We start from the raw sequence: 23,082 nt of genomic DNA, 5'->3' as shown, positions 1-23,082 counted from the left end.
TTGTAATTGTATATATGCATTTCTAAGTTTATTTTTCAAAAAAGACGTCAAATTACGTTAATTAACGAATAGAGTTTTAGGTTGCGTTAATTAACGAAAAAAAATGAAATACAATCGAAGTTTAATTTTCAAAAACGACGTAAAATTACGCTAATTAACAAAAAGAACACGAAATTTTGGCAAAAAGAGGTGCAACACAAGGACTTCCCAGGAGGTCACCCATCCTAGTACTACTCTCGCCCAAGCACGCTTAACTGCGGAGTTCTGATGGGATCCGGTGCATTAGTGCTGGTATGATCGCACCTGAAAGTAAAGCGTTGTAATTGTATATATGCATTTCTAAGTTTATTTTTCAAAAAAGACGTCAAATTACGTTAATTAACGAATAGAGTTTTAGGTTGCGTTAATTAACGAAAAAAATGAAATACAATCGAAGTTTAATTTTCAAAAATGACGTAAAATTACGCTAATTAACAAAAAGAACACGAAATTTTGGCAAAAAGAGGTGCAACACAAGGACTTCCCAGGAGGTCACCCATCCTAGTACTACTCTCGCCCAAGCACGCTTAACTGCGGAGTTCTGATGGGATCCGGTGCATTAGTGCTGGTATGATCGCACCTGAAAGTAAAGCGTTGTAATTGTATATATGCATTTCTAAGTTTATTTTTCAAAAAAGACGTCAAATTACGTTAATTAACGAATAGAGTTTTAGGTTGCGTTAATTAACGAAAAAAATGAAATACAATCGAAGTTTAATTTTCAAAAACGACGTAAAATTACGCTAATTAACAAAAAGAACACGAAATTTTGGCAAAAAGAGGTGCAACACAAGGACTTCCCAGGAGGTCACCCATCCTAGTACTACTCTCGCCCAAGCACGCTTAACTGCGGAGTTCTGATGGGATCCGGTGCATTAGTGCTGGTATGATCGCACCTGAAAGTAAAGCGTTGTAATTGTATATATGCATTTCTAAGTTTATTTTTCAAAAAAGACGTCAAATTACGTTAATTAACGAATAGAGTTTTAGGTTGCGTTAATTAACGAAAAAAAATGAAATACAATCGAAGTTTAATTTTCAAAAACGACGTAAAATTACGCTAATTAACAAAAAGAACACGAAATTTTGGCAAAAAGAGGTGCAACACAAGGACTTCCCAGGAGGTCACCCATCCTAGTACTACTCTCGCCCAAGCACGCTTAACTGCGGAGTTCTGATGGGATCCGGTGCATTAGTGCTGGTATGATCGCACCTGAAAGTAAAGCGTTGTAATTGTATATATGCATTTCTAAGTTTATTTTTCAAAAAAGACGTCAAATTACGTTAATTAACGAATAGAGTTTTAGGTTGCGTTAATTAACGAAAAAAAATGAAATACAATCGAAGTTTAATTTTCAAAAACGACGTAAAATTACGCTAATTAACAAAAAGAACACGAAATTTTGGCAAAAAGAGGTGCAACACAAGGACTTCCCAGGAGGTCACCCATCCTAGTACTACTCTCGCCCAAGCACGCTTAACTGCGGAGTTCTGATGGGATCCGGTGCATTAGTGCTGGTATGATCGCACCTGAAAGTAAAGCGTTGTAATTGTATATATGCATTTCTAAGTTTATTTTTCAAAAAAGACGTCAAATTACGTTAATTAACGAATAGAGTTTTAGGTTGCGTTAATTAACGAAAAAAAATGAAATACAATCGAAGTTTAATTTTCAAAAACGACGTAAAATTACGCTAATTAACAAAAAGAACACGAAATTTTGGCAAAAAGAGGTGCAACACAAGGACTTCCCAGGAGGTCACCCATCCTAGTACTACTCTCGCCCAAGCACGCTTAACTGCGGAGTTCTGATGGGATCCGGTGCATTAGTGCTGGTATGATCGCACCTGAAAGTAAAGCGTTGTAATTGTATATATGCATTTCTAAGTTTATTTTTCAAAAAAGACGTCAAATTACGTTAATTAACGAATAGAGTTTTAGGTTGCGTTAATTAACGAAAAAAAATGAAATACAATCGAAGTTTAATATTCAAAAACGACGTAAAATTACGCTAATTAACAAAAAGAACACGAAATTTTGGCAAAAAGAGGTGCAACATAAGGACTTCCCAGGAGGTCACCCATCCTAGTACTACTCTCGCCCAAGCACGCTTAACTGCGGAGTTCTGATGGGATCCGGTGCATTAGTGCTGGTATGATCGCACCTGAAAGTAAAACGTTGTAATTGTATATATGCATTTCTAAGTTTATTTTTCAAAAAAGACGTCAAATTACGTTAATTAACGAATAGAGTTTTAGGTTGCGTTAATTAACGAAAAAAAATGAAATACAATCGAAGTTTAATTTTCAAAAACGACGTAAAATTACGCTAATTAACAAAAAGAACACGAAATTTTGGCAAAAAGAGGTGCAACACAAGGACTTCCCAGGAGGTCACCCATCACAGTACTACTCTCGCCCAAGCACGCTTAACTGCGAAGTTCTGATGGGATCCGGTGCATTAGTGCTGGTATGATCGCACCTGAAAGTAAAGCGTTGTAATTGTATATATGCATTTCTAAGTTTATTTTTCAAAAAAGACGTCAAATTACGTTAATTAACGAATAGAGTTTTAGGTTGCGTTAATTAACGAAAAAAAATGAAATACAATCGAAGTTTAATTTTCAAAAACGACGTAAAATTACGCTAATTAACAAAAAGAACACGAAATTTTGGCAAAAAGAGGTGCAACACAAGGACTTCCCAGGAGGTGCAACACACGGACTTCCCCGGAGGTCACCCATCCTAGTACTACTCTCGCCCAAGCACGCTTAACTGCGGAGTTCTGATGGGATCCGGTGCATTAGTGCTGGTATGATCGCACCTGAAAGTAAACCGTTGTAATTGTATATATGCATTTCTAAGTTTATTTTTCAAAAAAGACGTCAAATTACGTTAATTAACGAATAGAGTTTTAGGTTGCGTTAATTAACGAAAAAAAATGAAATACAATCGAAGTTTAATTTTCAAAAACGACGTAAAATTACGCTAATTAACAAAAAGAACACGAAATTTTGGCAAAAAGAGGTGCAACACAAGGACTTCCCAGGAGGTCACCCATCCTAGTACTACTCTCGCCCAAGCACGCTTAACTGCGGAGTTCTGATGGGATCCGGTGCATTAGTGCTGGTATGATCGCACCTGAAAGTAAAGCGTTGTAATTGTATATATGCATTTCTAAGTTTATTTTTCAAAAAAGACGTCAAATTACGTTAATTAACGAATAGAGTTTTAGGTTGCGTTAATTAACGAAAAAAAATGAAATACAATCGAAGTTTAATTTTCAAAAATGACGTAAAATTACGCTAATTAACAAAAAGAACACGAAATTTTGGCAAAAAGTGGTGCAACACAAGGACTTCCCAGGAGGTCACCCATCCTAGTACTACTCTCGCCCAAGCACGCTTAACTGCGGAGTTCTGATGGGATCCGGTGCATTAGTGCTGGTATGATCGCACCTGAAAGTAAAGCGTTGTAATTGTATATATGCATTTCTAAGTTTATTTTTCAAAAAAGACGTCAAATTACGTTAATTAACGAATAGAGTTTTAGGTTGCGTTAATTAACGAAAAAAAATGAAATACAATCGAAGTTTAATTTTCAAAAACGACGTAAAATTACGCTAATTAACAAAAAGAACACGAAATTTTGGCAAAAAGAGGTGCAACACAAGGACTTCCCAGGAGGTCACCCATCCTAGTACTACTCTCGCCCAAGCACGCTTAACTGCGGAGTTCTGATGGGATCCGGTGCATTAGTGCTGGTATGATCGCACCTGAAAGTAAAGCGTTGTAATTGTATATATGCATTTCTAAGTTTATTTTTCAAAAAAGACGTCAAATTACGTTAATTAACGAATAGAGTTTTAGGTTGCGTTAATTAACGAAAAAAAATGAAATACAATCGAAGTTTAATTTTCAAAAACGACGTAAAATTACGCTAATTAACAAAAAGAACACGAAATTTTGGCAAAAAGAGGTGCAACACAAGGACTTCCCAGGAGGTCACCCATCCTAGTACTACTCTCGCCCAAGCACGCTTAACTGCGGAGTTCTGATGGGATCCGGTGCATTAGTGCTGGTATGATCGCACCTGAAAGTAAAGCGTTGTAATTGTATATATGCATTTCTAAGTTTATTTTTCAAAAAAGACGTCAAATTACGTTAATTAACGAATAGAGTTTTAGGTTGCGTTAATTAACGAAAAAAAATGAAATACAATCGAAGTTTAATTTTCAAAAACGACGTAAAATTACGCTAATTAACAAAAAGAACACGAAATTTTGGCAAAAAGAGGTGCAACACAAGGACTTCCCAGGAGGTCACCCATCCTAGTACTACTCTCGCCCAAGCACGCTTAACTGCGGAGTTCTGATGGGATCCGGTGCATTAGTGCTGGTATGATCGCACCTGAAAGTAAAGCGTTGTAATTGTATATATGCATTTCTAAGTTTATTTTTCAAAAAAGACGTCAAATTACGTTAATTAACGAATAGAGTTTTAGGTTGCGTTAATTAACGAAAAAAAATGAAATACAATCGAAGTTTAATATTCAAAAACGACGTAAAATTACGCTAATTAACAAAAAGAACACGAAATTTTGGCAAAAAGAGGTGCAACATAAGGACTTCCCAGGAGGTCACCCATCCTAGTACTACTCTCGCCCAAGCACGCTTAACTGCGGAGTTCTGATGGGATCCGGTGCATTAGTGCTGGTATGATCGCACCTGAAAGTAAAACGTTGTAATTGTATATATGCATTTCTAAGTTTATTTTTCAAAAAAGACGTCAAATTACGTTAATTAACGAATAGAGTTTTAGGTTGCGTTAATTAACGAAAAAAAATGAAATACAATCGAAGTTTAATTTTCAAAAACGACGTAAAATTACGCTAATTAACAAAAAGAACACGAAATTTTGGCAAAAAGAGGTGCAACACAAGGACTTCCCAGGAGGTCACCCATCACAGTACTACTCTCGCCCAAGCACGCTTAACTGCGAAGTTCTGATGGGATCCGGTGCATTAGTGCTGGTATGATCGCACCTGAAAGTAAAGCGTTGTAATTGTATATATGCATTTCTAAGTTTATTTTTCAAAAAAGACGTCAAATTACGTTAATTAACGAATAGAGTTTTAGGTTGCGTTAATTAACGAAAAAAAATGAAATACAATCGAAGTTTAATTTTCAAAAACGACGTAAAATTACGCTAATTAACAAAAAGAACACGAAATTTTGGCAAAAAGAGGTGCAACACAAGGACTTCCCAGGAGGTGCAACACACGGACTTCCCCGGAGGTCACCCATCCTAGTACTACTCTCGCCCAAGCACGCTTAACTGCGGAGTTCTGATGGGATCCGGTGCATTAGTGCTGGTATGATCGCACCTGAAAGTAAACCGTTGTAATTGTATATATGCATTTCTAAGTTTATTTTTCAAAAAAGACGTCAAATTACGTTAATTAACGAATAGAGTTTTAGGTTGCGTTAATTAACGAAAAAAAATGAAATACAATCGAAGTTTAATTTTCAAAAACGACGTAAAATTACGCTAATTAACAAAAAGAACACGAAATTTTGGCAAAAAGAGGTGCAACACAAGGACTTCCCAGGAGGTCACCCATCCTAGTACTACTCTCGCCCAAGCACGCTTAACTGCGGAGTTCTGATGGGATCCGGTGCATTAGTGCTGGTATGATCGCACCTGAAAGTAAAGCGTTGTAATTGTATATATGCATTTCTAAGTTTATTTTTCAAAAAAGACGTCAAATTACGTTAATTAACGAATAGAGTTTTAGGTTGCGTTAATTAACGAAAAAAAATGAAATACAATCGAAGTTTAATTTTCAAAAATGACGTAAAATTACGCTAATTAACAAAAAGAACACGAAATTTTGGCAAAAAGTGGTGCAACACAAGGACTTCCCAGGAGGTCACCCATCCTAGTACTACTCTCGCCCAAGCACGCTTAACTGCGGAGTTCTGATGGGATCCGGTGCATTAGTGCTGGTATGATCGCACCTGAAAGTAAAGCGTTGTAATTGTATATATGCATTTCTAAGTTTATTTTTCAAAAAAGACGTCAAATTACGTTAATTAACGAATAGAGTTTTAGGTTGCGTTAATTAACGAAAAAAAATGAAATACAATCGAAGTTTAATTTTCAAAAACGACGTAAAATTACGCTAATTAACAAAAAGAACACGAAATTTTGGCAAAAAGAGGTGCAACACAAGGACTTCCCAGGAGGTCACCCATCCTAGTACTACTCTCGCCCAAGCACGCTTAACTGCGGAGTTCTGATGGGATCCGGTGCATTAGTGCTGGTATGATCGCACCTGAAAGTAAAGCGTTGTAATTGTATATATGCATTTCTAAGTTTATTTTTCAAAAAAGACGTCAAATTACGTTAATTAACGAATAGAGTTTTAGGTTGCGTAAATTAACGAAAAAAAATGAAATACAATCGAAGTTTAATTTTCAAAAACGACGTAAAATTACGCTAATTAACAAAAAGAACACGAAATTTTGGCAAAATGAGGTGCAACACAAGGACTTCCCAGGAGGTCACCCATCCTAGTACTACTCTCGCCCAAGCACGCTTAACTGCGGAGTTCTGATGGGATCCGGTGCATTAGTGCTGGTATGATCGCACCTGAAAGTAAAGCGTTGTAATTGTATATATGCATTTCTAAGTTTATTTTTCAAAAAAGACGTCAAATTACGTTAATTAACGAATAGAGTTTTAGGTTGCATTAATTAACGAAAAAAATGAAATACAATCGAAGTTTAATTTTCAAAAACGACGTAAAATTACGCTAATTAACAAAAAGAACACGAAATTTTGGCAAAAAGAGGTGCAACACAAGGACTTCCCAGGAGGTCACCCATCCTAGTACTACTCTCGCCCAAGCACGCTTAACTGCGAAGTTCTGATGGGATCCGGTGCATTAGTGCTGGTATGATCGCACCTGAAAGTAAAGCGTTGTAATTGTATATATGCATTTCTAAGTTTATTTTTCAAAAAAGACGTCAAATTACGTTAATTAACGAATAGAGTTTTAGGTTGCGTTAATTAACGAAAAAAAATGAAATACAATCGAAGTTTAATTTTCAAAAACGACGTAAAATTACGCTAATTAACAAAAAGAACACGAAATTTTGGCAAAAAGAGGTGCAACACAAGGACTTCCCAGGAGGTCACCCATCCTAGTACTACTCTCGCCCAAACACGCTTAACTGCGGAGTTCTGATGGGATCCGGTGCATTAGTGCTGGTATGATCGCACCTGAAAGTAAAGCGTTGTAATTGTATATATGCATTTCTAAGTTTATTTTTCAAAAAAGACGTCAAATTACGTTAATTAACGAATAGAGTTTTAGGTTGCGTTAATTAACGAAAAAAAATGAAATACAATCGAAGTTTAATTTTCAAAAATGACGTAAAATTACGCTAATTAACAAAAAGAACACGAAATTTTGGCAAAAAGTGGTGCAACACAAGGACTTCCCAGGAGGTCACCCATCCTAGTACTACTCTCGCCCAAGCACGCTTAACTGCGGAGTTCTGATGGGATCCGGTGCATTAGTGCTGGTATGATCGCACCTGAAAGTAAAGCGTTGTAATTGTATATATGCATTTCTAAGTTTATTTTTCAAAAAAGACGTCAAATTACGTTAATTAACGAATAGAGTTTTAGGTTGCGTTAATTAACGAAAAAAAATGAAATACAATCGAAGTTTAATTTTCAAAAACGACGTAAAATTACGCTAATTAACAAAAAGAACACGAAATTTTGGCAAAAAGAGGTGCAACACAAGGACTTCCCAGGAGGTCACCCATCCTAGTACTACTCTCGCCCAAGCACGCTTAACTGCGGAGTTCTGATGGGATCCGGTGCATTAGTGCTGGTATGATCGCACCTGAAAGTAAAGCGTTGTAATTGTATATATGCATTTCTAAGTTTATTTTTCAAAAAAGACGTCAAATTACGTTAATTAACGAATAGAGTTTTAGGTTGCGTAAATTAACGAAAAAAAATGAAATACAATCGAAGTTTAATTTTCAAAAACGACGTAAAATTACGCTAATTAACAAAAAGAACACGAAATTTTGGCAAAATGAGGTGCAACACAAGGACTTCCCAGGAGGTCACCCATCCTAGTACTACTCTCGCCCAAGCACGCTTAACTGCGGAGTTCTGATGGGATCCGGTGCATTAGTGCTGGTATGATCGCACCTGAAAGTAAAGCGTTGTAATTGTATATATGCATTTCTAAGTTTATTTTTCAAAAAAGACGTCAAATTACGTTAATTAACGAATAGAGTTTTAGGTTGCGTTAATTAACGAAAAAAATGAAATACAATCGAAGTTTAATTTTCAAAAACGACGTAAAATTACGCTAATTAACAAAAAGAACACGAAATTTTGGCAAAAAGAGGTGCAACACAAGGACTTCCCAGGAGGTCACCCATCCTAGTACTACTCTCGCCCAAGCACGCTTAACTGCGAAGTTCTGATGGGATCCGGTGCATTAGTGCTGGTATGATCGCACCTGAAAGTAAAGCGTTGTAATTGTATATATGCATTTCTAAGTTTATTTTTCAAAAAAGACGTCAAATTACGTTAATTAACGAATAGAGTTTTAGGTTGCGTTAATTAACGAAAAAAAATGAAATACAATCGAAGTTTAATTTTCAAAAACGACGTAAAATTACGCTAATTAACAAAAAGAACACGAAATTTTGGCAAAAAGAGGTGCAACACAAGGACTTCCCAGGAGGTCACCCATCCTAGTACTACTCTCGCCCAAACACGCTTAACTGCGGAGTTCTGATGGGATCCGGTGCATTAGTGCTGGTATGATCGCACCTGAAAGTAAAGCGTTGTAATTGTATATATGCATTTCTAAGTTTATTTTTCAAAAAAGACGTCAAATTACGTTAATTAACGAATAGAGTTTTAGGTTGCGTTAATTAACGAAAAAAAATGAAATACAATCGAAGTTTAATTTTCAAAAACGACGTAAAATTACGCTAATTAACAAAAAGAACACGAAATTTTGGCAAAAAGAGGTGCAACACAAGGACTTCCCAGGAGGTCACCCATCCTAGTACTACTCTCGCCCAAGCACGCTTAACTGCGGAGTTCTGATGGGATCCGGTGCATTAGTGCTGGTATGATCGCACCTGAAAGTAAAGCGTTGTAATTGTATATATGCATTTCTAAGTTTATTTTTCAAAAAAGACGTCAAATTACGTTAATTAACGAATAGAGTTTTAGGTTGCGTTAATTAACGAAAAAAAATGAAATACAATCGAAGTTTAATTTTCAAAAATGACGTAAAATTACGCTAATTAACAAAAAGAACACGAAATTTTGGCAAAAAGTGGTGCAACACAAGGACTTCCCAGGAGGTCACCCATCCTAGTACTACTCTCGCCCAAGCACGCTTAACTGCGGAGTTCTGATGGGATCCGGTGCATTAGTGCTGGTATGATCGCACCTGAAAGTAAAGCGTTGTAATTGTATATATGCATTTCTAAGTTTATTTTTCAAAAAAGACGTCAAATTACGTTAATTAACGAATAGAGTTTTAGGTTGCGTTAATTGACGAAAAAAAATGAAATACAATCGAAGTTTAATTTTCAAAAACGACGTAAAATTACGCTAATTAACAAAAAGAACACGAAATTTTGGCAAAAAGAGGTGCAACACAAGGACTTCCCAGGAGGTCACCCATCCTAGTACTACTCTCGCCCAAGCACGCTTAACTGCGGAGTTCTGATGGGATCCGGTGCATTAGTGCTGGTATGATCGCACCTGAAAGTAAAGCGTTGTAATTGTATATATGCATTTCTAAGTTTATTTTTCAAAAAAGACGTCAAATTACGTTAATTAACGAATAGAGTTTTAGGTTGCGTAAATTAACGAAAAAAAATGAAATACAATCGAAGTTTAATTTTCAAAAACGACGTAAAATTACGCTAATTAACAAAAAGAACACGAAATTTTGGCAAAAAGAGGTGCAACACAAGGACTTCCCAGGAGGTCACCCATCCTAGTACTACTCTCGCCCAAGCACGCTTAACTGCGGAGTTCTGATGGGATCCGGTGCATTAGTGCTGGTATGATCGCACCTGAAAGTAAAGCGTTGTAATTGTATATATGCATTTCTAAGTTTATTTTTCAAAAAAGACGTCAAATTACGTTAATTAACGAATAGAGTTTTAGGTTGCGTTAATTAACGAAAAAAATGAAATACAATCGAAGTTTAATTTTCAAAAACGACGTAAAATTACGCTAATTAACAAAAAGAACACGAAATTTTGGCAAAAAGAGGTGCAACACAAGGACTTCCCAGGAGGTCACCCATCCTAGTACTACTCTCGCCCAAGCACGCTTAACTGCGAAGTTCTGATGGGATCCGGTGCATTAGTGCTGGTATGATCGCACCTGAAAGTAAAGCGTTGTAATTGTATATATGCATTTCTAAGTTTATTTTTCAAAAAAGACGTCAAATTACGTTAATTAACGAATAGAGTTTTAGGTTGCGTTAATTAACGAAAAAAAATGAAATACAATCGAAGTTTAATTTTCAAAAACGACGTAAAATTACGCTAATTAACAAAAAGAACACGAAATTTTGGCAAAAAGAGGTGCAACACAAGGACTTCCCAGGAGGTCACCCATCCTAGTACTACTCTCGCCCAAGCACGCTTAACTGCGGAGTTCTGATTGGATCCGGTGCATTAGTGCTGGTATGATCGCACCTGAAAGTAAAGCGTTGTAATTGTATATATGCATTTCTAAGTTTATTTTTCAAAAAAGACGTCAAATTACGTTAATTAACGAATAGAGTTTTAGGTTGCGTTAATTAACGAAAAAAAATGAAATACAATCGAAGTTTAATTTTCAAAAACGACGTAAAATTACGCTAATTAACAAAAAGAACACGAAATTTTGGCAAAAAGAGGTGCAACACAAGGACTTCCCAGGAGGTCACCCATCCTAGTACTACTCTCGCCCAAGCACGCTTAACTGCGGAGTTCTGATGGGATCCGGTGCATTAGTGCTGGTATGATCGCACCTGAAAGTAAAGCGTTGTAATTGTATATATGCATTTCTAAGTTTATTTTTCAAAAAAGACGTCAAATTACGTTAATTAACGAATAGAGTTTTAGGTTGCGTTAATTAACGAAAAAAAATGAAATACAATCGAAGTTTAATATTCAAAAACGACGTAAAATTACGCTAATTAACAAAAAGAACACGAAATTTTGGCAAAAAGAGGTGCAACACAAGGACTTCCCAGGAGGTCACCCATCCTAGTACTACTCTCGCCCAAGCACGCTTAACTGCGGAGTTCTGATGGGATCCGATGCATTAGTGCTGTTATGATCGCACCTGAAAGTAAAGCGTTGTAATTGTATATATGCATTTCTAAGTTTATTTTTCAAAAAAGACGTCAAATTACGTTAATTAACGAATAGAGTTTTAGGTTGCGTTAATTAACGAAAAAAAATGAAATACAATCGAAGTTTAATTTTCAAAAACGACGTAAAATTACGCTAATTAACAAAAAGAACACGAAATTTTGGCAAAAAGAGGTGCAACACAAGGACTTCCCAGGAGGTCACCCATCACAGTACTACTCTCGCCCAAGCACGCTTAACTGCGGAGTTCTGATGGGATCCGGTGCATTAGTGCTGGTATGATCGCACCTGAAAGTAAAGCGTTGTAATTGTATATATGCATTTCTAAGTTTATTTTTCAAAAAAGACGTCAAATTACGTTAATTAACGAATAGAGTTTTAGGTTGCGTTAATTAACGAAAAAAAATGAAATACAATCGAAGTTTAATTTTCAAAAACGACGTAAAATTACGCTAATTAACAAAAAGAACACGAAATTTTGGCAAAAAGAGGTGCAACACAAGGACTTCCCAGGAGGTCACCCATCACAGTACTACTCTCGCCCAAGCACGCTTAACTGCGAAGTTCTGATGGGATCCGGTGCATTAGTGCTGGTATGATCGCACCTGAAAGTAAAGCGTTGTAATTGTATATATGCATTTCTAAGTTTATTTTTCAAAAAAGACGTCAAATTACGTTAATTAACGAATAGAGTTTTAGGTTGCGTTAATTAACGAAAAAAAATGAAATACAATCGAAGTTTAATTTTCAAAAACGACGTAAAATTACGCTAATTAACAAAAAGAACACGAAATTTTGGCAAAAAGAGGTGCAACACAAGGACTTCCCAGGAGGTGCAACACACGGACTTCCCCGGAGGTCACCCATCCTAGTACTACTCTCGCCCAAGCACGCTTAACTGCGGAGTTCTGATGGGATCCGGTGCATTAGTGCTGGTATGATCGCACCTGAAAGTAAAGCGTTGTAATTGTATATATGCATTTCTAAGTTTATTTTTCAAAAAAGACGTCAAATTACGTTAATTAACGAATAGAGTTTTAGGTTGCGTTAATTAACGAAAAAAAATGAAATACAATCGAAGTTTAATTTTCAAAAACGACGTAAAATTACGCTAATTAACAAAAAGAACACGAAATTTTGGCAAAAAGAGGTGCAACACAAGGACTTCCCAGGAGGTCACCCATCCTAGTACTACTCTCGCCCAAGCACGCTTAACTGCGGAGTTCTGATGGGATCCGGTGCATTAGTGCTGGTATGATCGCACCTGAAAGTAAAGCGTTGTAATTGTATATATGCATTTCTAAGTTTATTTTTCAAAAAAGACGTCAAATTACGTTAATTAACGAATAGAGTTTTAGGTTGCGTTAATTAACGAAAAAAAATGAAATACAATCGAAGTTTAATTTTCAAAAACGACGTAAAATTACGCTAATTAACAAAAAGAACACGAAATTTTGGCTAAAAGAGGTGCAACACAAGGACTTCCCAGGAGGTCACCCATCCTAGTACTACTCTCGCCCAAGCACGCTTAACTGCGGAGTTCTGATGGGATCCGGTGCATTAGTGCTGGTATGATCGCACCTGAAAGTAAAGCGTTGTAATTGTATATATGCATTTCTAAGTTTATTTTTCAAAAAAGACGTCAAATTACGTTAATTAACGAATAGAGTTTTAGGTTGCGTTAATTAACGAAAAAAAATGAAATACAATCGAAGTTTAATTTTCAAAAATGACGTAAAATTACGCTAATTAACAAAAAGAACACGAAATTTTGGCAAAAAGTGGTGCAACACAAGGACTTCCCAGGAGGTCACCCATCCTAGTACTACTCTCGCCCAAGCACGCTTAACTGCGGAGTTCTGATGGGATCCGGTGCATTAGTGCTGGTATGATCGCACCTGAAAGTAAAGCGTTGTAATTGTATATATGCATTTCTAAGTTTATTTTTCAAAAAAGACGTCAAATTACGTTAATTAACGAATAGAGTTTTAGGTTGCGTTAATTGACGAAAAAAAATGAAATACAATCGAAGTTTAATTTTCAAAAACGACGTAAAATTACGCTAATTAACAAAAAGAACACGAAATTTTGGCAAAAAGAGGTGCAACACAAGGACTTCCCAGGAGGTCACCCATCCTAGTACTACTCTCGCCCAAGCACGCTTAACTGCGGAGTTCTGATGGGATCCGGTGCATTAGTGCTGGTATGATCGCACCTGAAAGTAAAGCGTTGTAATTGTATATATGCATTTCTAAGTTTATTTTTCAAAAAAGACGTCAAATTACGTTAATTAACGAATAGAGTTTTAGGTTGCGTAAATTAACGAAAAAAAATGAAATACAATCGAAGTTTAATTTTCAAAAACGACGTAAAATTACGCTAATTAACAAAAAGAACACGAAATTTTGGCAAAAAGAGGTGCAACACAAGGACTTCCCAGGAGGTCACCCATCCTAGTACTACTCTCGCCCAAGCACGCTTAACTGCGGAGTTCTGATGGGATCCGGTGCATTAGTGCTGGTATGATCGCACCTGAAAGTAAAGCGTTGTAATTGTATATATGCATTTCTAAGTTTATTTTTCAAAAAAGACGTCAAATTACGTTAATTAACGAATAGAGTTTTAGGTTGCGTTAATTAACGAAAAAAATGAAATACAATCGAAGTTTAATTTTCAAAAACGACGTAAAATTACGCTAATTAACAAAAAGAACACGAAATTTTGGCAAAAAGAGGTGCAACACAAGGACTTCCCAGGAGGTCACCCATCCTAGTACTACTCTCGCCCAAGCACGCTTAACTGCGAAGTTCTGATGGGATCCGGTGCATTAGTGCTGGTATGATCGCACCTGAAAGTAAAGCGTTGTAATTGTATATATGCATTTCTAAGTTTATTTTTCAAAAAAGACGTCAAATTACGTTAATTAACGAATAGAGTTTTAGGTTGCGTTAATTAACGAAAAAAAATGAAATACAATCGAAGTTTAATTTTCAAAAACGACGTAAAATTACGCTAATTAACAAAAAGAACACGAAATTTTGGCAAAAAGAGGTGCAACACAAGGACTTCCCAGGAGGTCACCCATCCTAGTACTACTCTCGCCCAAGCACGCTTAACTGCGGAGTTCTGATTGGATCCGGTGCATTAGTGCTGGTATGATCGCACCTGAAAGTAAAGCGTTGTAATTGTATATATGCATTTCTAAGTTTATTTTTCAAAAAAGACGTCAAATTACGTTAATTAACGAATAGAGTTTTAGGTTGCGTTAATTAACGAAAAAAAATGAAATACAATCGAAGTTTAATTTTCAAAAACGACGTAAAATTACGCTAATTAACAAAAAGAACACGAAATTTTGGCAAAAAGAGGTGCAACACAAGGACTTCCCAGGAGGTCACCCATCCTAGTACTACTCTCGCCCAAGCACGCTTAACTGCGGAGTTCTGATGGGATCCGGTGCATTAGTGCTGGTATGATCGCACCTGAAAGTAAAGCGTTGTAATTGTATATATGCATTTCTAAGTTTATTTTTCAAAAAAGACGTCAAATTACGTTAATTAACGAATAGAGTTTTAGGTTGCGTTAATTAACGAAAAAAAATGAAATACAATCGAAGTTTAATATTCAAAAACGACGTAAAATTACGCTAATTAACAAAAAGAACACGAAATTTTGGCAAAAAGAGGTGCAACACAAGGACTTCCCAGGAGGTCACCCATCCTAGTACTACTCTCGCCCAAGCACGCTTAACTGCGGAGTTCTGATGGGATCCGATGCATTAGTGCTGTTATGATCGCACCTGAAAGTAAAGCGTTGTAATTGTATATATGCATTTCTAAGTTTATTTTTCAAAAAAGACGTCAAATTACGTTAATTAACGAATAGAGTTTTAGGTTGCGTTAATTAACGAAAAAAAATGAAATACAATCGAAGTTTAATTTTCAAAAACGACGTAAAATTACGCTAATTAACAAAAAGAACACGAAATTTTGGCAAAAAGAGGTGCAACACAAGGACTTCCCAGGAGGTCACCCATCACAGTACTACTCTCGCCCAAGCACGCTTAACTGCGGAGTTCTGATGGGATCTGGTGCATTAGTGCTGGTATGATCGCACCTGAAAGTAAAGCGTTGTAATTGTATATATGCATTTCTAAGTTTATTTTTCAAAAAAGACGTCAAATTACGTTAATTAACGAATAGAGTTTTAGGTTGCGTTAATTAACGAAAAAAAATGAAATACAATCGAAGTTTAATTTTCAAAAACGACGTAAAATTACGCTAATTAACAAAAAGAACACGAAATTTTGGCAAAAAGAGGTGCAACACAAGGACTTCCCAGGAGGTCACCCATCACAGTACTACTCTCGCCCAAGCACGCTTAACTGCGAAGTTCTGATGGGATCCGGTGCATTAGTGCTGGTATGATCGCACCTGAAAGTAAAGCGTTGTAATTGTATATATGCATTTCTAAGTTTATTTTTCAAAAAAGACGTCAAATTACGTTAATTAACGAATAGAGTTTTAGGTTGCGTTAATTAACGAAAAAAAATGAAATACAATCGAAGTTTAATTTTCAAAAACGACGTAAAATTACGCTAATTAACAAAAAGAACACGAAATTTTGGCAAAAAGAGGTGCAACACAAGGACTTCCCAGGAGGTGCAACACACGGACTTCCCCGGAGGTCACCCATCCTAGTACTACTCTCGCCCAAGCACGCTTAACTGCGGAGTTCTGATGGGATCCGGTGCATTAGTGCTGGTATGATCGCACCTGAAAGTAAAGCGTTGTAATTGTATATATGCATTTCTAAGTTTATTTTTCAAAAAAGACGTCAAATTACGTTAATTAACGAATAGAGTTTTAGGTTGCGTTAATTAACGAAAAAAAATGAAATACAATCGAAGTTTAATTTTCAAAAACGACGTAAAATTACGCTAATTAACAAAAAGAACACGAAATTTTGGCAAAAAGAGGTGCAACACAAGGACTTCCCAGGAGGTCACCCATCCTAGTACTACTCTCGCCCAAGCACGCTTAACTGCGGAGTTCTGATGGGATCCGGTGCATTAGTGCTGGTATGATCGCACCTGAAAGTAAAGCGTTGTAATTGTATATATGCATTTCTAAGTTTATTTTTCAAAAAAGACGTCAAATTACGTTAATTAACGAATAGAGTTTTAGGTTGCGTTAATTAACGAAAAAAAATGAAATACAATCGAAGTTTAATTTTCAAAAACGACGTAAAATTACGCTAATTAACAAAAAGAACACGAAATTTTGGCAAAAAGAGGTGCAACACAAGGACTTCCCAGGAGGTCACCCATCCTAGTACTACTCTCGCCCAAGCACGCTTAACTGCGGAGTTCTGATGGGATCCGGTGCATTAGTGCTGGTATGATCGCACCTGAAAGTAAAGCGTTGTAATTGTATATATGCATTTCTAAGTTTATTTTTCAAAAAAGACGTCAAATTACGTTAATTAACGAATAGAGTTTTAGGTTGCGTAAATTAACGAAAAAAAATGAAATACAATCGAAGTTTAATTTTCAAAAACGACGTAAAATTACGCTAATTAACAAAAAGAACACGAAATTTTGGCAAAATGAGGTGCAACACAAGGACTTCCCAGGAGGTCACCCATCCTAGTACTACTCTCGCCCAAGCACGCTTAACTGCGGAGTTCTGATGGGATCCGGTGCATTAGTGCTGGTATGATCGCACCTGAAAGTAAAGCGTTGTAATTGTATATATGCATTTCTAAGTTTATTTTTCAAAAAAGACGTCAAATTACGTTAATTAACGAATAGAGTTTTAGGTTGCGTTAATTAACGAAAAAAATGAAATACAATCGAAGTTTAATTTTCAAAAACGACGTAAAATTACGCTAATTAACAAAAAGAACACGAAATTTTGGCAAAAAGAGGTGCAACACAAGGACTTCCCAGGAGGTCACCCATCCTAGTACTACTCTCGCCCAAGCACGCTTAACTGCGAAGTTCTGATGGGATCCGGTGCATTAGTGCTGGTATGATCGCACCTGAAAGTAAAGCGTTGTAATTGTATATATGCATTTCTAAGTTTATTTTTCAAAAAAGACGTCAAATTACGTTAATTAACGAATAGAGTTTTAGGTTGCGTTAATTAACGAAAAAAAATGAAATACAATCGAAGTTTAATTTTCAAAAACGACGTAAAATTACGCTAATTAACAAAAAGAACACGAAATTTTGGCAAAAAGAGGTGCAACACAAGGACTTCCCAGGAGGTCACCCATCCTAGTACTACTCTCGCCCAAGCACGCTTAACTGCGGAGTTCTGATGGGATCCGGTGCATTAGTGCTGGTATGATCGCACCTGAAAGTAAAGCGTTGTAATTGTATATATGCATTTCTAAGTTTATTTTTCAAAAAAGACGTCAAATTACGTTAATTAACGAATAGAGTTTTAGGTTGCGTTAATTAACGAAAAAAAATGAAATACAATCGAAGTTTAATTTTCAAAAACGACGTAAAATTACGCTAATTAACAAAAAGAACACGAAATTTTGGCAAAAAGAGGTGCAACACAAGGACTTCCCAGGAGGTCACCCATCCTAGTACTACTCTCGCCCAAGCACGCTTAACTGCGGAGTTCTGATGGGATCCGGTGCATTAGTGCTGGTATGATCGCACCTGAAAGTAAAGCGTTGTAATTGTATATATGCATTTCTAAGTTTATTTTTCAAAAAAGACGTCAAATTACGTTAATTAACGAATAGAGTTTTAGGTTGCGTTAATTAACGAAAAAAAATGAAATACAATCGAAGTTTAATTTTCAAAAACGACTTAAAATTACGCTAATTAACAAAAAGAACACGAAATTTTGGCAAAAAGAGGTGCAACACAAGGACTTCCCAGGAGGTCACCCATCCTAGTACTACTCTCGCCCAAGCACGCTTAACTGCGGAGTTCTGATGGGATCCGGTGCATTAGTGCTGGTATGATCGCACCTGAAAGTAAAGCGTTGTAATTGTATATATGCATTTCTAAGTTTATATTTCAAAAAAGACGTCAAATTACGTTAATTAACGAATAGAGTTTTAGGTTGCGTTAATTAACGAAAAAAAATGAAATACAATCGAAGTTTAATTTTCAAAAACGACGTAAAATTACGCTAATTAACAAAAAGAACACGAAATTTTGGCAAAAAGAGGTGCAACACAAGGACTTCCCAGGAGGTCACCCATCCTAGTACTACTCTCGCCCAAGCACGCTTAACTGCGGAGTTCTGATGGGATCCGGTGCATTAGTGCTGGTATGATCGCACCTGAAAGTAAAGCGTTGTAATTGTATATATGCATTTCTAAGTTTATTTTTCAAAAAAGACGTCAAATTACGTTAATTAACGAATAGAGTTTTAGGTTGCGTAAATTAACGAAAAAAAATGAAATACAATCGAAGTTTAATATTCAAAAACGACGTAAAATTACGCTAATTAACAAAAAGAACACGAAATTTTGGCAAAAAGAGGTGCAACACAAGGACTTCCCAGGAGGTCACCCATCCTAGTACTACTCTCGCCCAAGCACGCTTAACTGCGGAGTTCTGATGGGATCCGGTGCATTAGTGCTGGTATGATCGCACCTGAAAGTAAAGCGTTGTAATTGTATATATGCATTTCTAAGTTTATTTTTCAAAAAAGACGTCAAATTACGTTAATTAACGAATAGAGTTTTAGGTTGCGTTAATTAACGAAAAAAATGAAATACAATCGAAGTTTAATTTTCAAAAACGACGTAAAATTACGCTAATTAACAAAAAGAACACGAAATTTTGGCAAAAAGAGGTGCAACACAAGGACTTCCCAGGAGGTCACCCATCCTAGTACTACTCTCGCCCAAGCACGCTTAACTGCGAAGTTCTGATGGGATCCGGTGCATTAGTGCTGGTATGATCGCACCTGAAAGTAAAGCGTTGTAATTGTATATATGCATTTCTAAGTTTATTTTTCAAAAAAGACGTCAAATTACGTTAATTAACGAATAGAGTTTTAGGTTGCGTTAATTAACGAAAAAAAATGAAATACAATCGAAGTTTAATTTTCAAAAACGACGTAAAATTACGCTAATTAACAAAAAGAACACGAAATTTTGGCAAAAAGAGGTGCAACACAAGGACTTCCCAGGAGGTCACCCATCCTAGTACTACTCTCGCCCAAGCACGCTTAACTGCGGAGTTCTGATGGGATCCGGTGCATTAGTGCTGGTATGATCGCACCTGAAAGTAAAGCGTTGTAATTGTATATATGCATTTCTAAGTTTATTTTTCAAAAAAGACGTCAAATTACGTTAATTAACGAATAGAGTTTTAGGTTGCGTTAATTAACGAAAAAAAATGAAATACAATCGAAGTTTAATTTTCAAAAACGACGTAAAATTACGCTAATTAACAAAAAGAACACGAAATTTTGGCAAAAAGAGGTGCAACACAAGGACTTCCCAGGAGGTCACCCATCCTAGTACTACTCTCGCCCAAGCACGCTTAACTGCGGAGTTCTGATGGGATCCGGTGCATTAGTGCTGGTATGATCGCACCTGAAAGTAAAGCGTTGTAATTGTATATATGCATTTCTAAGTTTATTTTTCAAAAAAGACGTCAAATTACGTTAATTAACGAATAGAGTTTTAGGTTGCGTTAATTAACGAAAAAAAATGAAATACAATCGAAGTTTAATTTTCAAAAACGACGTAAAATTACGCTAATTAACAAAAAGAACACGAAATTTTGGCAAAAAGAGGTGCAACACAAGGACTTCCCAGGAGGTCACCCATCCTAGTACTACTCTCGCCCAAGCACGCTTAACTGCGGAGTTCTGATTGGATCCGGTGCATTAGTGCTGGTATGATCGCACCTGAAAGTAAAGCGTTGTAATTGTATATATGCATTTCTAAGTTTATTTTTCAAAAAAGACGTCAAATTACGTTAATTAACGAATAGAGTTTTAGGTTGCGTTAATTAACGAAAAAAAATGAAATACAATCGAAGTTTAATTTTCAAAAACGACGTAAAATTACGCTAATTAACAAAAAGAACACGAAATTTTGGCAAAAAGAGGTGCAACACAAGGACTTCCCAGGAGGTCACCCATCACAGTACTACTCTCGCCCAAGCACGCTTAACTGCGGAGTTCTGATGGGATCCGGTGCATTAGTGCTGGTATGATCGCACCTGAAAGTAAAGCGTTGTAATTGTATATATGCATTTCTAAGTTTATTTTTCAAAAAAGACGTCAAATTACGTTAATTAACGAATAGAGTTTTAGGTTGCGTTAATTAACGAAAAAAAATGAAATACAATCGAAGTTTAATTTTCAAAAACGACGTAAAATTACGCTAATTAACAAAAAGAACACGAAATTTTGGCAAAAAGAGGTGCAACACAAGGACTTCCCAGGAGGTCACCCATCACAGTACTACTCTCGCCCAAGCACGCTTAACTGCGAAGTTCTGATGGGATCCGGTGCATTAGTGCTGGTATGATCGCACCTGAAAGTAAAGCGTTGTAATTGTATATATGCATTTCTAAGTTTATTTTTCAAAAAAGACGTCAAATTACGTTAATTAACGAATAGAGTTTTAGGTTGCGTTAATTAACGAAAAAAAATGAAATACAATCGAAGTTTAATTTTCAAAAACGACGTAAAATTACGCTAATTAACAAAAAGAACACGAAATTTTGGCAAAAAGAGGTGCAACACAAGGACTTCCCAGGAGGTGCAACACACGGACTTCCCCGGAGGTCACCCATCCTAGTACTACTCTCGCCCAAGCACGCTTAACTGCGGAGTTCTGATGGGATCCGGTGCATTAGTGCTGGTATGATCGCACCTGAAAGTAAAGCGTTGTAATTGTATATATGCATTTCTAAGTTTATTTTTCAAAAAAGACGTCAAATTACGTTAATTAACGAATAGAGTTTTAGGTTGCGTTAATTAACGAAAAAAAATGAAATACAATCGAAGTTTAATTTTCAAAAACGACGTAAAATTACGCTAATTAACAAAAAGAACACGAAATTTTGGCAAAAAGAGGTGCAACACAAGGACTTCCCAGGAGGTCACCCATCCTAGTACTACTCTCGCCCAAGCACGCTTAACTGCGGAGTTCTGATGGGATCCGGTGCATTAGTGCTGGTATGATCGCACCTGAAAGTAAAGCGTTGTAATTGTATATATGCATTTCTAAGTTTATTTTTCAAAAAAGACGTCAAATTACGTTAATTAACGAATAGAGTTTTAGGTTGCGTTAATTAACGAAAAAAAATGAAATACAATCGAAGTTTAATTTTCAAAAACGACGTAAAATTACGCTAATTAACAAAAAGAACACGAAATTTTGGCAAAAAGAGGTGCAACACAAGGACTTCCCAGGAGGTCACCCATCCTAGTACTACTCTCGCCCAAGCACGCTTAACTGCGGAGTTCTGATGGGATCCGGTGCATTAGTGCTGGTATGATCGCACCTGAAAGTAAAGCGTTGTAATTGTATATATGCATTTCTAAGTTTATTTTTCAAAAAAGACGTCAAATTACGTTAATTAACGAATAGAGTTTTAGGTTGCGTTAATTAACGAAAAAAAATGAAATACAATCGAAGTTTAATTTTCAAAAACGACGTAAAATTACGCTAATTAACAAAAAGAACACGAAATTTTGGCAAAAAGAGGTGCAACACAAGGACTTCCCAGGAGGTCACCCATCCTAGTACTACTCTCGCCCAAGCACGCTTAACTGCGGAGTTCTGATGGGATCCGGTGCATTAGTGCTGGTATGATCGCACCTGAAAGTAAAGCGTTGTAATTGTATATATGCATTTCTAAGTTTATTTTTCAAAAAAGACGTCAAATTACGTTAATTAACGAATAGAGTTTTAGGTTGCGTTAATTAACGAAAAAAAATGAAATACAATCGAAGTTTAATTTTCAAAAACGACGTAAAATTACGCTAATTAACAAAAAGAACACGAAATTTTGGCAAAAAGAGGTGCAACACAAGGACTTCCCAGGAGGTCACCCATCCTAGTACTACTCTCGCCCAAGCACGCTTAACTGCGGAGTTCTGATTGGATCCGGTGCATTAGTGCTGGTATGATCGCACCTGAAAGTAAAGCGTTGTAATTGTATATATGCATTTCTAAGTTTATTTTTCAAAAAAGACGTCAAATTACGTTAATTAACGAATAGAGTTTTAGGTTGCGTTAATTAACGAAAAAAAATGAAATACAATCGAAGTTTAATTTTCAAAAACGACGTAAAATTACGCTAATTAACAAAAAGAACACGAAATTTTGGCAAAAAGAGGTGCAACACAAGGACTTCCCAGGAGGTCACCCATCCTAGTACTACTCTCGCCCAAGCACGCTTAACTGCGGAGTTCTGATGGGATCCGGTGCATTAGTGCTGGTATGATCGCACCTGAAAGTAAAGCGTTGTAATTGTATATATGCATTTCTAAGTTTATTTTTCAAAAAAGACGTCAAATTACGTTAATTAACGAATAGAGTTTTAGGTTGCGTTAATTAACGAAAAAAAATGAAATACAATCGAAGTTTAATATTCAAAAACGACGT

The 23,082-nt window shown here is 36.2% G+C and overlaps 72 non-coding genes across 72 annotated transcripts; all 72 read right to left on the bottom strand.

Moving 5' to 3' along the window:
• Nucleotides 1-186: 186 nt before the first annotated feature.
• On the bottom strand, nt 187-305 carry LOC146948504 (5S ribosomal RNA). The gene has a single exon (XR_015028756.1). It is a non-coding gene; the product is annotated as a 5S ribosomal RNA (ribosomal RNA).
• A 197-nt stretch (nt 306-502) lies between these two features.
• Nucleotides 503-621, bottom strand: LOC146948503 (5S ribosomal RNA). Its single transcript, XR_015028755.1, has one exon. It is a non-coding gene; the product is annotated as a 5S ribosomal RNA (ribosomal RNA).
• A 197-nt stretch (nt 622-818) lies between these two features.
• LOC146948502 (5S ribosomal RNA) lies at nt 819-937 on the bottom strand. Its single transcript, XR_015028754.1, has one exon. It is a non-coding gene; the product is annotated as a 5S ribosomal RNA (ribosomal RNA).
• A 198-nt stretch (nt 938-1,135) lies between these two features.
• LOC146948501 (5S ribosomal RNA) lies at nt 1,136-1,254 on the bottom strand. Its single transcript, XR_015028752.1, has one exon. It is a non-coding gene; the product is annotated as a 5S ribosomal RNA (ribosomal RNA).
• A 198-nt stretch (nt 1,255-1,452) lies between these two features.
• Nucleotides 1,453-1,571, bottom strand: LOC146948500 (5S ribosomal RNA). The gene has a single exon (XR_015028751.1). It is a non-coding gene; the product is annotated as a 5S ribosomal RNA (ribosomal RNA).
• A 198-nt stretch (nt 1,572-1,769) lies between these two features.
• Nucleotides 1,770-1,888, bottom strand: LOC146948499 (5S ribosomal RNA). The gene has a single exon (XR_015028750.1). It is a non-coding gene; the product is annotated as a 5S ribosomal RNA (ribosomal RNA).
• A 198-nt stretch (nt 1,889-2,086) lies between these two features.
• On the bottom strand, nt 2,087-2,205 carry LOC146948498 (5S ribosomal RNA). The gene has a single exon (XR_015029196.1). It is a non-coding gene; the product is annotated as a 5S ribosomal RNA (ribosomal RNA).
• A 198-nt stretch (nt 2,206-2,403) lies between these two features.
• Nucleotides 2,404-2,522, bottom strand: LOC146948497 (5S ribosomal RNA). The gene has a single exon (XR_015029100.1). It is a non-coding gene; the product is annotated as a 5S ribosomal RNA (ribosomal RNA).
• Nucleotides 2,523-2,745: 223 nt separating this feature from the next.
• On the bottom strand, nt 2,746-2,864 carry LOC146948496 (5S ribosomal RNA). The gene has a single exon (XR_015029061.1). It is a non-coding gene; the product is annotated as a 5S ribosomal RNA (ribosomal RNA).
• A 198-nt stretch (nt 2,865-3,062) lies between these two features.
• On the bottom strand, nt 3,063-3,181 carry LOC146948495 (5S ribosomal RNA). The gene has a single exon (XR_015028749.1). It is a non-coding gene; the product is annotated as a 5S ribosomal RNA (ribosomal RNA).
• Nucleotides 3,182-3,379: 198 nt separating this feature from the next.
• Nucleotides 3,380-3,498, bottom strand: LOC146948494 (5S ribosomal RNA). Its single transcript, XR_015029033.1, has one exon. It is a non-coding gene; the product is annotated as a 5S ribosomal RNA (ribosomal RNA).
• A 198-nt stretch (nt 3,499-3,696) lies between these two features.
• Nucleotides 3,697-3,815, bottom strand: LOC146948493 (5S ribosomal RNA). Its single transcript, XR_015028748.1, has one exon. It is a non-coding gene; the product is annotated as a 5S ribosomal RNA (ribosomal RNA).
• A 198-nt stretch (nt 3,816-4,013) lies between these two features.
• LOC146948492 (5S ribosomal RNA) lies at nt 4,014-4,132 on the bottom strand. Its single transcript, XR_015028747.1, has one exon. It is a non-coding gene; the product is annotated as a 5S ribosomal RNA (ribosomal RNA).
• A 198-nt stretch (nt 4,133-4,330) lies between these two features.
• Nucleotides 4,331-4,449, bottom strand: LOC146948491 (5S ribosomal RNA). The gene has a single exon (XR_015028746.1). It is a non-coding gene; the product is annotated as a 5S ribosomal RNA (ribosomal RNA).
• Nucleotides 4,450-4,647: 198 nt separating this feature from the next.
• Nucleotides 4,648-4,766, bottom strand: LOC146948490 (5S ribosomal RNA). The gene has a single exon (XR_015029195.1). It is a non-coding gene; the product is annotated as a 5S ribosomal RNA (ribosomal RNA).
• Nucleotides 4,767-4,964: 198 nt separating this feature from the next.
• Nucleotides 4,965-5,083, bottom strand: LOC146948489 (5S ribosomal RNA). The gene has a single exon (XR_015029099.1). It is a non-coding gene; the product is annotated as a 5S ribosomal RNA (ribosomal RNA).
• A 223-nt stretch (nt 5,084-5,306) lies between these two features.
• LOC146948488 (5S ribosomal RNA) lies at nt 5,307-5,425 on the bottom strand. Its single transcript, XR_015029060.1, has one exon. It is a non-coding gene; the product is annotated as a 5S ribosomal RNA (ribosomal RNA).
• Nucleotides 5,426-5,623: 198 nt separating this feature from the next.
• Nucleotides 5,624-5,742, bottom strand: LOC146948487 (5S ribosomal RNA). Its single transcript, XR_015028745.1, has one exon. It is a non-coding gene; the product is annotated as a 5S ribosomal RNA (ribosomal RNA).
• A 198-nt stretch (nt 5,743-5,940) lies between these two features.
• Nucleotides 5,941-6,059, bottom strand: LOC146948486 (5S ribosomal RNA). The gene has a single exon (XR_015029032.1). It is a non-coding gene; the product is annotated as a 5S ribosomal RNA (ribosomal RNA).
• Nucleotides 6,060-6,257: 198 nt separating this feature from the next.
• On the bottom strand, nt 6,258-6,376 carry LOC146948485 (5S ribosomal RNA). Its single transcript, XR_015028744.1, has one exon. It is a non-coding gene; the product is annotated as a 5S ribosomal RNA (ribosomal RNA).
• Nucleotides 6,377-6,574: 198 nt separating this feature from the next.
• LOC146948484 (5S ribosomal RNA) lies at nt 6,575-6,693 on the bottom strand. The gene has a single exon (XR_015028743.1). It is a non-coding gene; the product is annotated as a 5S ribosomal RNA (ribosomal RNA).
• Nucleotides 6,694-6,890: 197 nt separating this feature from the next.
• Nucleotides 6,891-7,009, bottom strand: LOC146948483 (5S ribosomal RNA). Its single transcript, XR_015029084.1, has one exon. It is a non-coding gene; the product is annotated as a 5S ribosomal RNA (ribosomal RNA).
• Nucleotides 7,010-7,207: 198 nt separating this feature from the next.
• LOC146948482 (5S ribosomal RNA) lies at nt 7,208-7,326 on the bottom strand. The gene has a single exon (XR_015028925.1). It is a non-coding gene; the product is annotated as a 5S ribosomal RNA (ribosomal RNA).
• A 198-nt stretch (nt 7,327-7,524) lies between these two features.
• LOC146948481 (5S ribosomal RNA) lies at nt 7,525-7,643 on the bottom strand. The gene has a single exon (XR_015029030.1). It is a non-coding gene; the product is annotated as a 5S ribosomal RNA (ribosomal RNA).
• A 198-nt stretch (nt 7,644-7,841) lies between these two features.
• On the bottom strand, nt 7,842-7,960 carry LOC146948480 (5S ribosomal RNA). Its single transcript, XR_015028741.1, has one exon. It is a non-coding gene; the product is annotated as a 5S ribosomal RNA (ribosomal RNA).
• A 198-nt stretch (nt 7,961-8,158) lies between these two features.
• Nucleotides 8,159-8,277, bottom strand: LOC146948479 (5S ribosomal RNA). The gene has a single exon (XR_015028740.1). It is a non-coding gene; the product is annotated as a 5S ribosomal RNA (ribosomal RNA).
• Nucleotides 8,278-8,474: 197 nt separating this feature from the next.
• LOC146948478 (5S ribosomal RNA) lies at nt 8,475-8,593 on the bottom strand. The gene has a single exon (XR_015029083.1). It is a non-coding gene; the product is annotated as a 5S ribosomal RNA (ribosomal RNA).
• A 198-nt stretch (nt 8,594-8,791) lies between these two features.
• Nucleotides 8,792-8,910, bottom strand: LOC146948477 (5S ribosomal RNA). Its single transcript, XR_015028924.1, has one exon. It is a non-coding gene; the product is annotated as a 5S ribosomal RNA (ribosomal RNA).
• A 198-nt stretch (nt 8,911-9,108) lies between these two features.
• On the bottom strand, nt 9,109-9,227 carry LOC146948476 (5S ribosomal RNA). The gene has a single exon (XR_015028739.1). It is a non-coding gene; the product is annotated as a 5S ribosomal RNA (ribosomal RNA).
• A 198-nt stretch (nt 9,228-9,425) lies between these two features.
• LOC146948475 (5S ribosomal RNA) lies at nt 9,426-9,544 on the bottom strand. Its single transcript, XR_015029029.1, has one exon. It is a non-coding gene; the product is annotated as a 5S ribosomal RNA (ribosomal RNA).
• Nucleotides 9,545-9,742: 198 nt separating this feature from the next.
• Nucleotides 9,743-9,861, bottom strand: LOC146948474 (5S ribosomal RNA). The gene has a single exon (XR_015028738.1). It is a non-coding gene; the product is annotated as a 5S ribosomal RNA (ribosomal RNA).
• A 198-nt stretch (nt 9,862-10,059) lies between these two features.
• LOC146948473 (5S ribosomal RNA) lies at nt 10,060-10,178 on the bottom strand. The gene has a single exon (XR_015028737.1). It is a non-coding gene; the product is annotated as a 5S ribosomal RNA (ribosomal RNA).
• A 197-nt stretch (nt 10,179-10,375) lies between these two features.
• Nucleotides 10,376-10,494, bottom strand: LOC146948472 (5S ribosomal RNA). Its single transcript, XR_015029082.1, has one exon. It is a non-coding gene; the product is annotated as a 5S ribosomal RNA (ribosomal RNA).
• A 198-nt stretch (nt 10,495-10,692) lies between these two features.
• On the bottom strand, nt 10,693-10,811 carry LOC146948471 (5S ribosomal RNA). Its single transcript, XR_015029220.1, has one exon. It is a non-coding gene; the product is annotated as a 5S ribosomal RNA (ribosomal RNA).
• A 198-nt stretch (nt 10,812-11,009) lies between these two features.
• Nucleotides 11,010-11,128, bottom strand: LOC146948470 (5S ribosomal RNA). Its single transcript, XR_015028736.1, has one exon. It is a non-coding gene; the product is annotated as a 5S ribosomal RNA (ribosomal RNA).
• Nucleotides 11,129-11,326: 198 nt separating this feature from the next.
• On the bottom strand, nt 11,327-11,445 carry LOC146948469 (5S ribosomal RNA). Its single transcript, XR_015029339.1, has one exon. It is a non-coding gene; the product is annotated as a 5S ribosomal RNA (ribosomal RNA).
• A 198-nt stretch (nt 11,446-11,643) lies between these two features.
• Nucleotides 11,644-11,762, bottom strand: LOC146948468 (5S ribosomal RNA). The gene has a single exon (XR_015028825.1). It is a non-coding gene; the product is annotated as a 5S ribosomal RNA (ribosomal RNA).
• A 198-nt stretch (nt 11,763-11,960) lies between these two features.
• Nucleotides 11,961-12,079, bottom strand: LOC146948467 (5S ribosomal RNA). The gene has a single exon (XR_015029097.1). It is a non-coding gene; the product is annotated as a 5S ribosomal RNA (ribosomal RNA).
• Nucleotides 12,080-12,302: 223 nt separating this feature from the next.
• Nucleotides 12,303-12,421, bottom strand: LOC146948466 (5S ribosomal RNA). The gene has a single exon (XR_015029059.1). It is a non-coding gene; the product is annotated as a 5S ribosomal RNA (ribosomal RNA).
• A 198-nt stretch (nt 12,422-12,619) lies between these two features.
• On the bottom strand, nt 12,620-12,738 carry LOC146948465 (5S ribosomal RNA). The gene has a single exon (XR_015028735.1). It is a non-coding gene; the product is annotated as a 5S ribosomal RNA (ribosomal RNA).
• Nucleotides 12,739-12,936: 198 nt separating this feature from the next.
• LOC146948464 (5S ribosomal RNA) lies at nt 12,937-13,055 on the bottom strand. The gene has a single exon (XR_015028734.1). It is a non-coding gene; the product is annotated as a 5S ribosomal RNA (ribosomal RNA).
• Nucleotides 13,056-13,253: 198 nt separating this feature from the next.
• Nucleotides 13,254-13,372, bottom strand: LOC146948463 (5S ribosomal RNA). The gene has a single exon (XR_015029028.1). It is a non-coding gene; the product is annotated as a 5S ribosomal RNA (ribosomal RNA).
• A 198-nt stretch (nt 13,373-13,570) lies between these two features.
• LOC146948462 (5S ribosomal RNA) lies at nt 13,571-13,689 on the bottom strand. The gene has a single exon (XR_015028733.1). It is a non-coding gene; the product is annotated as a 5S ribosomal RNA (ribosomal RNA).
• Nucleotides 13,690-13,887: 198 nt separating this feature from the next.
• On the bottom strand, nt 13,888-14,006 carry LOC146948461 (5S ribosomal RNA). The gene has a single exon (XR_015028732.1). It is a non-coding gene; the product is annotated as a 5S ribosomal RNA (ribosomal RNA).
• Nucleotides 14,007-14,203: 197 nt separating this feature from the next.
• On the bottom strand, nt 14,204-14,322 carry LOC146948460 (5S ribosomal RNA). The gene has a single exon (XR_015029081.1). It is a non-coding gene; the product is annotated as a 5S ribosomal RNA (ribosomal RNA).
• A 198-nt stretch (nt 14,323-14,520) lies between these two features.
• Nucleotides 14,521-14,639, bottom strand: LOC146948459 (5S ribosomal RNA). Its single transcript, XR_015029219.1, has one exon. It is a non-coding gene; the product is annotated as a 5S ribosomal RNA (ribosomal RNA).
• A 198-nt stretch (nt 14,640-14,837) lies between these two features.
• Nucleotides 14,838-14,956, bottom strand: LOC146948458 (5S ribosomal RNA). The gene has a single exon (XR_015028730.1). It is a non-coding gene; the product is annotated as a 5S ribosomal RNA (ribosomal RNA).
• A 198-nt stretch (nt 14,957-15,154) lies between these two features.
• Nucleotides 15,155-15,273, bottom strand: LOC146948457 (5S ribosomal RNA). The gene has a single exon (XR_015029338.1). It is a non-coding gene; the product is annotated as a 5S ribosomal RNA (ribosomal RNA).
• Nucleotides 15,274-15,471: 198 nt separating this feature from the next.
• LOC146948456 (5S ribosomal RNA) lies at nt 15,472-15,590 on the bottom strand. The gene has a single exon (XR_015029141.1). It is a non-coding gene; the product is annotated as a 5S ribosomal RNA (ribosomal RNA).
• A 198-nt stretch (nt 15,591-15,788) lies between these two features.
• LOC146948455 (5S ribosomal RNA) lies at nt 15,789-15,907 on the bottom strand. The gene has a single exon (XR_015029096.1). It is a non-coding gene; the product is annotated as a 5S ribosomal RNA (ribosomal RNA).
• Nucleotides 15,908-16,130: 223 nt separating this feature from the next.
• Nucleotides 16,131-16,249, bottom strand: LOC146948454 (5S ribosomal RNA). Its single transcript, XR_015029058.1, has one exon. It is a non-coding gene; the product is annotated as a 5S ribosomal RNA (ribosomal RNA).
• A 198-nt stretch (nt 16,250-16,447) lies between these two features.
• On the bottom strand, nt 16,448-16,566 carry LOC146948453 (5S ribosomal RNA). The gene has a single exon (XR_015028729.1). It is a non-coding gene; the product is annotated as a 5S ribosomal RNA (ribosomal RNA).
• A 198-nt stretch (nt 16,567-16,764) lies between these two features.
• LOC146948452 (5S ribosomal RNA) lies at nt 16,765-16,883 on the bottom strand. Its single transcript, XR_015028728.1, has one exon. It is a non-coding gene; the product is annotated as a 5S ribosomal RNA (ribosomal RNA).
• A 198-nt stretch (nt 16,884-17,081) lies between these two features.
• LOC146948451 (5S ribosomal RNA) lies at nt 17,082-17,200 on the bottom strand. The gene has a single exon (XR_015028727.1). It is a non-coding gene; the product is annotated as a 5S ribosomal RNA (ribosomal RNA).
• A 197-nt stretch (nt 17,201-17,397) lies between these two features.
• Nucleotides 17,398-17,516, bottom strand: LOC146948450 (5S ribosomal RNA). Its single transcript, XR_015029080.1, has one exon. It is a non-coding gene; the product is annotated as a 5S ribosomal RNA (ribosomal RNA).
• A 198-nt stretch (nt 17,517-17,714) lies between these two features.
• LOC146948449 (5S ribosomal RNA) lies at nt 17,715-17,833 on the bottom strand. The gene has a single exon (XR_015028726.1). It is a non-coding gene; the product is annotated as a 5S ribosomal RNA (ribosomal RNA).
• A 198-nt stretch (nt 17,834-18,031) lies between these two features.
• LOC146948448 (5S ribosomal RNA) lies at nt 18,032-18,150 on the bottom strand. Its single transcript, XR_015028725.1, has one exon. It is a non-coding gene; the product is annotated as a 5S ribosomal RNA (ribosomal RNA).
• Nucleotides 18,151-18,348: 198 nt separating this feature from the next.
• On the bottom strand, nt 18,349-18,467 carry LOC146948447 (5S ribosomal RNA). The gene has a single exon (XR_015028724.1). It is a non-coding gene; the product is annotated as a 5S ribosomal RNA (ribosomal RNA).
• A 198-nt stretch (nt 18,468-18,665) lies between these two features.
• Nucleotides 18,666-18,784, bottom strand: LOC146948446 (5S ribosomal RNA). Its single transcript, XR_015028723.1, has one exon. It is a non-coding gene; the product is annotated as a 5S ribosomal RNA (ribosomal RNA).
• Nucleotides 18,785-18,982: 198 nt separating this feature from the next.
• On the bottom strand, nt 18,983-19,101 carry LOC146948445 (5S ribosomal RNA). The gene has a single exon (XR_015028722.1). It is a non-coding gene; the product is annotated as a 5S ribosomal RNA (ribosomal RNA).
• Nucleotides 19,102-19,298: 197 nt separating this feature from the next.
• LOC146948444 (5S ribosomal RNA) lies at nt 19,299-19,417 on the bottom strand. The gene has a single exon (XR_015029079.1). It is a non-coding gene; the product is annotated as a 5S ribosomal RNA (ribosomal RNA).
• A 198-nt stretch (nt 19,418-19,615) lies between these two features.
• LOC146948443 (5S ribosomal RNA) lies at nt 19,616-19,734 on the bottom strand. Its single transcript, XR_015028721.1, has one exon. It is a non-coding gene; the product is annotated as a 5S ribosomal RNA (ribosomal RNA).
• A 198-nt stretch (nt 19,735-19,932) lies between these two features.
• LOC146948442 (5S ribosomal RNA) lies at nt 19,933-20,051 on the bottom strand. The gene has a single exon (XR_015028719.1). It is a non-coding gene; the product is annotated as a 5S ribosomal RNA (ribosomal RNA).
• A 198-nt stretch (nt 20,052-20,249) lies between these two features.
• Nucleotides 20,250-20,368, bottom strand: LOC146948441 (5S ribosomal RNA). The gene has a single exon (XR_015029218.1). It is a non-coding gene; the product is annotated as a 5S ribosomal RNA (ribosomal RNA).
• A 198-nt stretch (nt 20,369-20,566) lies between these two features.
• LOC146948440 (5S ribosomal RNA) lies at nt 20,567-20,685 on the bottom strand. The gene has a single exon (XR_015028824.1). It is a non-coding gene; the product is annotated as a 5S ribosomal RNA (ribosomal RNA).
• A 198-nt stretch (nt 20,686-20,883) lies between these two features.
• Nucleotides 20,884-21,002, bottom strand: LOC146948439 (5S ribosomal RNA). The gene has a single exon (XR_015029095.1). It is a non-coding gene; the product is annotated as a 5S ribosomal RNA (ribosomal RNA).
• Nucleotides 21,003-21,225: 223 nt separating this feature from the next.
• Nucleotides 21,226-21,344, bottom strand: LOC146948438 (5S ribosomal RNA). The gene has a single exon (XR_015029057.1). It is a non-coding gene; the product is annotated as a 5S ribosomal RNA (ribosomal RNA).
• A 198-nt stretch (nt 21,345-21,542) lies between these two features.
• Nucleotides 21,543-21,661, bottom strand: LOC146948437 (5S ribosomal RNA). Its single transcript, XR_015028718.1, has one exon. It is a non-coding gene; the product is annotated as a 5S ribosomal RNA (ribosomal RNA).
• Nucleotides 21,662-21,859: 198 nt separating this feature from the next.
• On the bottom strand, nt 21,860-21,978 carry LOC146948436 (5S ribosomal RNA). The gene has a single exon (XR_015028717.1). It is a non-coding gene; the product is annotated as a 5S ribosomal RNA (ribosomal RNA).
• Nucleotides 21,979-22,176: 198 nt separating this feature from the next.
• On the bottom strand, nt 22,177-22,295 carry LOC146948435 (5S ribosomal RNA). The gene has a single exon (XR_015028716.1). It is a non-coding gene; the product is annotated as a 5S ribosomal RNA (ribosomal RNA).
• Nucleotides 22,296-22,493: 198 nt separating this feature from the next.
• Nucleotides 22,494-22,612, bottom strand: LOC146948434 (5S ribosomal RNA). Its single transcript, XR_015029217.1, has one exon. It is a non-coding gene; the product is annotated as a 5S ribosomal RNA (ribosomal RNA).
• A 198-nt stretch (nt 22,613-22,810) lies between these two features.
• Nucleotides 22,811-22,929, bottom strand: LOC146948433 (5S ribosomal RNA). The gene has a single exon (XR_015028715.1). It is a non-coding gene; the product is annotated as a 5S ribosomal RNA (ribosomal RNA).
• Between the last annotated feature and the right edge of the window lie 153 nt (nt 22,930-23,082).

The sequence above is a fragment of the Medicago sativa genome, chromosome 2, assembly GCF_051527215.1.
Source record: "Medicago sativa cultivar Bolivia chromosome 2, Bolivia_mono, whole genome shotgun sequence".
NCBI lineage: Eukaryota > Viridiplantae > Streptophyta > Magnoliopsida > Fabales > Fabaceae > Medicago > Medicago sativa.
Note: the sequence above shows the minus strand (reverse complement) of the source record. Positions and strands in the feature narration are given on the sequence as shown.